Genomic DNA, 7,598 nt, shown 5'->3' on the forward strand with positions numbered 1-7,598 from the left:
CAATCCTTGTCTTAACCACACCTTATAATTTGTCAAAAGAACCACTCTGACAGGCAGTGAATATTATGCCGGTTGTTTCAATTGTTACTGCCTAGAAAAAAATATGGTAATGAACTTCTAGGTGAGAACAGCCCTCTGTCTTTTCTAAGCCCTAGTACTGATGCTTGCATTTATCATAAAACTGCTGTAGCGACAAAACAAATGCTAGGATCCCTGGAAGTATCAGATCAATTAAAAGTCATCATTGTCTCTAATAAGTAAGAATGCAAAAGGAGATCCTAAAGAATAAGTTGTAGGGGATGCCACCTATCCTGATGTTCATCCCCTACAGAGATTGGAAGTCAGGTGGAAAGAACTACATAGAGACAAAAACAAGCAAGCATGATTTGTGTTGTATTAAGAAAAGATATACCTATAAAACTTACCAGAAGGCCTTCATAGCCCTGTTGAATGATGTGGATTTTATTTAGGATCAAGGTCATCCATCTAAGGACACCTTCGATTACTTTCCTGAATGCAGTAGCATGAGGTACTACTTCTGCCACAACTGCCCCTCCCAGGGCCCTGCTCCCACTTTCTTCCTCCTCCGTATGTGGCCCTCTGCTATCCTTTCGACACTCTTAGACTTCCTGTGTGCTCTTCCAAGCATCAGACCAACTGTTCCCTGGATGTTTTCAGTCTGATGATTCAATATGTTCAAAACCAAACTTAGCATCTTGCTCCAGTGCTACTTATCTCATTTCCTTGAACTTCATTCTCTTATCCAGACTGTTATGGATTCATCTTGTATCCTGCAACCCTGCTATAATCACTCATTAGTTCTAGGAGGTTTTCTTGGTTGATTCTTTTGGATTTTACATAAATAATCCTGTCATCTGCAAACAAAGATAGTTTTATATCTCCTTTCCAATCTGTATACTTTTATTATGATGTTGAAAACCAGCGGTGAGATGTTTAAAAACTGTTCTGTAGTCTTATGAATGGGTCTCAGTCTCTAAGTGAGCCTCTGCCCCTCAGCTGTGAACTTCATATATGCTTCTTATTTCTTTCACTCCTAACCCCGCCCTTTGATGGGACAGTATAGCTAGATGATTTATGCCATATCTATTAAACACTAAAAGCGGTGTTGCTTGCAGGCTGATTTGAGAGGGCTGCCATATGGATTTATACTTATTCCCCAACCTTCAACGCTCATTGACTAAAACTGTACTGGGGAAGGGGTTTCCTGAGATGCCAGACTGGCAATGCTAACTCAACAGTCCTGGGCAAATAGGAACAGTCATTCGCTGTCCTCAGTTCAGTGTAATTATGAAATTTTAAAACCAAAACTTCCCTTCCAGAGCAGCTTGAATTTTTTAGCCACTGTTTACGTTAATTATAATTAAACTCCACAGATAGTTTTGACCTGATGAGGGGAAGATTTAGGAAAGGTAAACTACTCTTTTATAGTACTCAGCTTCTCTTTTATAATAAAAGAACACCTAACTCCTCCAAGTTGAACATAGTCACTAGGCGGCTTTTTCCAACCAAAAGTAAAAGCACTTCCATGATCTAAATTCATTAATTACAACTAAACGATATTGCCCCCAACTCTTGCTTTGCTGATGGAGACCACACACATGTGATCAATACCCACTCTTCTGGTTTACACAGATTCTTAAAACTTCTCTAAAGCATATCTTCTACCTTCCATATTCAAAGTGCAAGATAGAGAACTGGGGAGAAACCTACAGGCCTGCCCAGCCTGGAGAAAGAAAATGCTGAGCCCTACAGAAAACAAAGCAATCCCCACAATGCATGCAAAGCTTAGCAACTGTCCACAACAGAATGCCGTGGGGGCAGCTGACCAATCCACAAACTGGAAACTCCAGGGCTACCCCTGTTTGAGCCTAGAGTTATTGTGTAACCTCAAGCACCCCTCACTACACTCTGATGTGGTGACTCCATCTGCAAAGTAGGGACAAATATCGATGTATTGTTATCGAGGGGATATAAAAATTACAGATGACTCAGAGCCTGATGAAAATAGGAAACAGGAAAGACTATAGGAGAAAACAGGACGAAGAACTTCTTAAAGGAAAATATGCAAACATTTGGATCGTAACGCGGGTTTGTTTCTATTGGAATTGAGAAGAAGGAGCAGATATCTTTAGCATTCTCTTTCTTAACAGACAAAAGTAGTCAGAAGAATAAAGAGTAGAAGTAGGAACATCAGAAAAGAAGGTGGCAAACCCCACCCCAAATACTTTTCAGTTTGGGAGCTGTGCCCTTCAGTTACTCAACAATATTTCTTCACAAGGGAGCTCACTAAACTTCTGGAAGCAATGAGTTCATACACCTAAAGGCCACAAATTTCCCTAATGATCTTTGATTGTTTTTCTACTTCATTTATGCAGTAAACTCATTTCTTTGAGTCCACTTTTTTTTTTAATGGTTAACGATATTCAGTAAGTTTCAGGTGTACAATTCAACAGTAAGGCATATGTATTGTGCGTTTACCACCCATAGTTAGATTTCTTTTTGTCACCACATATGTGACCCCTTTTACTCCATCTACCTCCCCTCTTCCCGCTACCCTCTGGTAACTACTACAAGTTCATTGTCCTTGTCCATGAGTCTCTGTTTGTTTGTCCTGTTTGTTTGTTTCTTTCAGGTTTATATCCTACATATAAGTGATGTTATGTGGTTTTCAACTTTTTCTGTCTGGCTTATTTCGCTTAGCATGATTATCTTGAGGTCCATCCAGGTTGTTGCAAATGGCAATATTTCATCTCTTCTTATGGCTGAGTAATATTCCATTGTATATGTGTGCCACAGCTTCTTTAGCCAATCATCTATCCTAGGACACTTTGGTTGCTCCCATATCCTGGCCACTGTGAATAATGCTGCTATGAACATCGGTGTGCAAATATCTTTTCGAATATATGTTTTCAAGTCTTTGGGGTAAACACCCAGTAGAGGGATTGCTGGATCATATGGTAGATCAATTCTTAGTTTTTTGAGGAACCTCCATACTGTTTTCCATAGTTGTTGTACCAATTTGCAGTTCACTTTTCTGATCTTAAAATATTATGTAAAACCTGCTATAAACTTTGAAGTGCTGATAAAGATGATAAGTCCTGCACTTTAAGTTCAAGTTAAACAACCTTAGTGTCTGATGTTTCAATTAATCCGACAAGTATGTAAGTATTTGCTGTGGAAATACTTGTACCGGGCATGGTGGGAATCATGAAGTAGCATTTTGTGGTTTCCACTCTGAAAGCACCTACAATCCAGTTGACACAAGACTCATGGTGCCCCACGAAAACACAGTTCCCATGGACAGTCGCACATCACAGTGAGGTACAGACAGCGTGTCAGCACTGATTTGGGCAATTCCAGCTCCAGGCACACTAGGAGTGTCCCTAGGAGTAGAGATCAGTGACAGTGGGTTGGGAGGGCCTGAGGATAAAAGGATTTGGGTGATTGCAGAAAGAGGAACAGTCTGTTTCAGGCAAGAAAGGAAGGAATCACAGTGTGGCCAGTATTTGAGAAACGGGCATGAATTTGAAAGCGGGGAGGCTGGGGCCTGCTCATGCTGAACCTTGAAAGTGAGGCAGAGGAGCCAGTGACTGCTGTGGGGACAACAGGAAGTCACAGAAGTTTGTGTTTTGTTTTTAATGGTAACTCCCTGTCAACACGTGTCAAGCTTTATACAAAAGGGGCTAATCTGGCAGTGGCACACAGGGTAGATGCAGGATGGCTGGAGATCAGGTCACCAGTCCTGTCAGGGCCTCATGCTGAAGCGTGAGGTGAGGAGGGTCTAGTCTGGGTGGCACAAGTGGGGACAGAAGGAAGGGAGAAAGGAGACCCTCTCAGGAAAAATGAAACCCCAGCGGTCCCTGGGGAGTGGTCTGGGATGAGGAGGAGTTGGGGAGGAGGAGGAAGAGTGAAAACTGGTTTCAAGCAAAGCTGATAAAGGAGGGAAAACTGGTTTCCTGAGTTAGGGGCGGGGCAGAACGTGTTTGTGTCAGACTTGCAGTGAGTGTGAGGTGCTGGAGACACAACAGGTGGAGATGTCCAGCAGGTAATGAGAGTGGAGGGCGCTGAGACCGCAGATTGCAGGTCACTCTGAGCGTACAAAAGACGGATGCTATGATGCACATGGTGGAGAGATGAACAGAGAGGCCTGGAGGAAATGAGCTCTGAGAGGAGAAGAGGGAGGAGTCAAAGAAAAAAGAACTACGTTAAAAAGCTAGTTCATCAGAAGATGAAGACGAGGTAACAACTGGGTAGAGGGAGATCAGCAGAAGGCAGGACAGACAAGGCCTGGTCACGGAGCTCTGAGCGGGAAGACAGACGTGGATGGAGCACATAGTGACAGCTGTGCTGGGGGCACGAGAGGGTCTGAAGACAGACCCGGCCCCATTGGAGGTGGGGTGGAGGTCGGGGAAGGCATTTTCCAGGAGGAGAAGCAACACTGAATCTGAGGCCTGGAGGCTGAGTGATGTTAGCTAGAGAAAGCCAGTGAGTCTGAATTCAAATTGCATGTATTTTTGTGTTCGTCCATATGTTTCTTGACCCCTGTTTCTGGCCATTGTTGTAATATATTAACAACATCTAATCTTAGAGAAACTCTATTTCTACATCTTATTTAGTAGACACACAGCACTCAGCATTTTAAAGGACGCTTATTTTTATGATGTATACACCACTGTGTTCACATTACCTCCCACACACAATTTAGCAGCAAAAAAGTTGTTTATGTGGCTTACTTAGAACTACATTTCCTGTGAAATTCTAAATTCTAGTATACACGCTTTGCAGTACACTCACTCTTCAATCGCAACCTCTAAACATTCAACTAGAGTCCTCTGCCCACCCCTCGCCTGCTCCTGACCTTTCTTCTCCCTGTCTCAGATGAGGAATCCTCTGGCACCTTTGCCCTCCTCTCCGTAGTTCCTGTCTTTCTATCCCAACTCCAGAGCTTGGGTGACTCCCATCTTCTCTGCTCCTACAGCACCTGCCAGGCTGCTGGGGGAGCGTGACATGCCAGGCAGGCAGCATCACTACGAATGGCAACATCCATGCCCTGCCACGGCTAGATGTTGCCATTCGTAGTGTGACTGTCCTCCTGTCCTGGACCTTCTCCCTCTCCCAGTCTCGTCACCAGCCACGCTGTCTTCTCTGCTCTCCCAAGGCCTGTCCTCCTCACTCTTAGCTGAGTTTACCTCCAGCCTCATAGAGAAAGAAGCCATCACACACATTGTCAGCTTCTCATCCCCACATGTCTTCTCTTCATGGTTTCCCGGGCTCACCAGCCCTTTCCATTCCCTCTATAAAGCACACTGCCGGTCAGAACCAAGACTGGGCGAGGCAAATGAAGCACTCATTTGAGGCACAACATTTAAGGAGGCACCCAAACGCATAGTAATCAAAATCAATCATATTTTTAAAAATCAAGATTAATGCAAAGAAATCCATTATGAACAAATTATCAGAATTTAAATGGAGACAGGATCCAACCCTGCGTTTACTCAGCCCTGCCTCATTCACCTGCTGACTGTGGCCGCTGGTGCTGAAGGTTTCAGACTGGAAAGTAATCTTGATCCTGCATCCATCTATACACAATGGAAACAAGGTTTCACCGAACGACACTTACACTTACTATATCCAATACATATTTTCACTTAAAAAAAAATTCTGACAGTAACCCACTGAACTACGAACCATTAATGAGTGGAGACCTGAAATTTGAAGAAACCACCAGTAGAGGGGTCCGAAGTTCTCTCCTCCTGTAAAATTCTCATCTCAACTTCTGATCATTGCCAAAACTAACACACCCCAAAGTTCCATATAAGTAGGTGATTTAATACAAAGGGAAGACTAGGAAACTAGAATTAGGAGATATTATAGGACTATCAGAAAAAAAAAAATAAGTAATTTAATTATTCCATTGTGACTTCAGGTTCCTCTTTATAGGGGAAATAAAACATTATACGGAAACCTGCCCCTCTGAATGGCCCTATATCACCTCTGTGGAAATACACTCAAATTTTAGGTCCCTTAGTCCAATCTGAATAGTTTCATATGAATTAGGAAATAGAACTTGTGTTGTCATTTAAAAAAATAAACAACCTACTATTCAAAATACCCCATGAATCATTAGTATTAAAGACTTAAGTGGCAGATTTAAAAGCTAAGAATATTAACTGGTGAAGATCCTCTAGGAAGCCACAGTAAAAAAATCAATTTTGCCACTTTTTACCTTTTACTTTTAATCTTTCAAGTCCCATATTAGGATAATTCTTGACTCTTGTCCAAGGATGACAAAGGAGAGAAAGAAAATTACCTATAAATTCTTTATGCTACATCAATTTCTACATTCTAAACATTTTTTTCCTAACTTGTTCTGGTAATCGATCATTCCCCATTAAACAAATGTGCCCCTGCTAAGTACAGTCCAGGAGCCAAAAGGGCGTGTTAAAAGAAATCACAAATCACCCAGAATTTACTGGAAAGCTTGTAGTTTCAGTAAATTTTTCTCAGTAGATCCATTTTATCAGCTGGTGCTGAGAAGCGTAAATGATCGCTCTTAGTAGTAATTGTTGATTCTACCCACCTCAGAAGAAAGGAAACATCCTGAAATGGGATTTACAACACACATTTTTTAGGTGTGAAAAATTAAGTATTCTCGTAGTTGTTGTATCCTTTGTTAACTCAAATTTGAGGGGTTCCAGTTCGTATGTCTCTTCTACAAAAGACTAAATTCTACTCAAAACTATCTTTGGGTGTTTTGTGGTTATGACTTGAAATATGAAATTTTAGCTCATGCCACGATTATGCGCCATTTGGAGTTATCTCTCTGCAAAGAATAAGTTCTTGACTGGTGTTAGTCCGAAGACTTTGTGGGTAGAAGGGAAACTTGGGTTATGTAACCATTGCTCACCGTTGGCCACTTGAGACCTAAAAAAAAAAGAAGAAAGAAAAACTACTGTGTGAATTCGGCGACAAGATCCCTGCCTACATAATCTAAGTGTTTACCTTTTTTCACAAGTTACACATGGGGGTAGAATTCTGTTCACTGGTATGGAAAAATAAAGGTGGAAATGCCAAATGACCAAATAGATAAAGATGAGCCCCGAGTCTTTGCTTAGGAAATGGGTCACATGGGGATTATATTTTAAAGGAGTTATGCTAAAAATCATTAAAAATTCTCAATAATGAATTTGATTATGTAGAATTCGGAACAAACAAAAAGGCTGAAATATAAAGTAGGCCTCATAAAGGTCAAACGTGTGCTTTTCTAAGCTTGGCCCTCTGGATTCATTCTTGAGGCGCAGTTGTTTGGGTTGATAGGGTTCCTTGCTCTTTTAAATACAGTTTCGTTCTTGCCTCCTTAAGAAACAAACTCCTGTGCCCGCTCTAGCAACAGTTACCAACATGGGTGTGCTTCCTGTACAGCGGCGTGTTCTGAATGCTTCATGTACGTAGTAACTCTTTATGCCTCACAACAAGCTATGAGGGAGAAATGATCTCCCCATTTTGCAGAAGGAAAAAACCGAGGCACCAAGATGTGGGGTTCACCACATAACCTCCATAAATTCCGGAAGCTGTGG

This window comes from Pteropus medius, unplaced genomic scaffold (assembly GCF_902729225.1).
Source record: "Pteropus medius unplaced genomic scaffold, Ma_sr-lr_union100, whole genome shotgun sequence".
In the NCBI taxonomy this organism is placed as follows: domain Eukaryota; kingdom Metazoa; phylum Chordata; class Mammalia; order Chiroptera; family Pteropodidae; genus Pteropus; species Pteropus medius.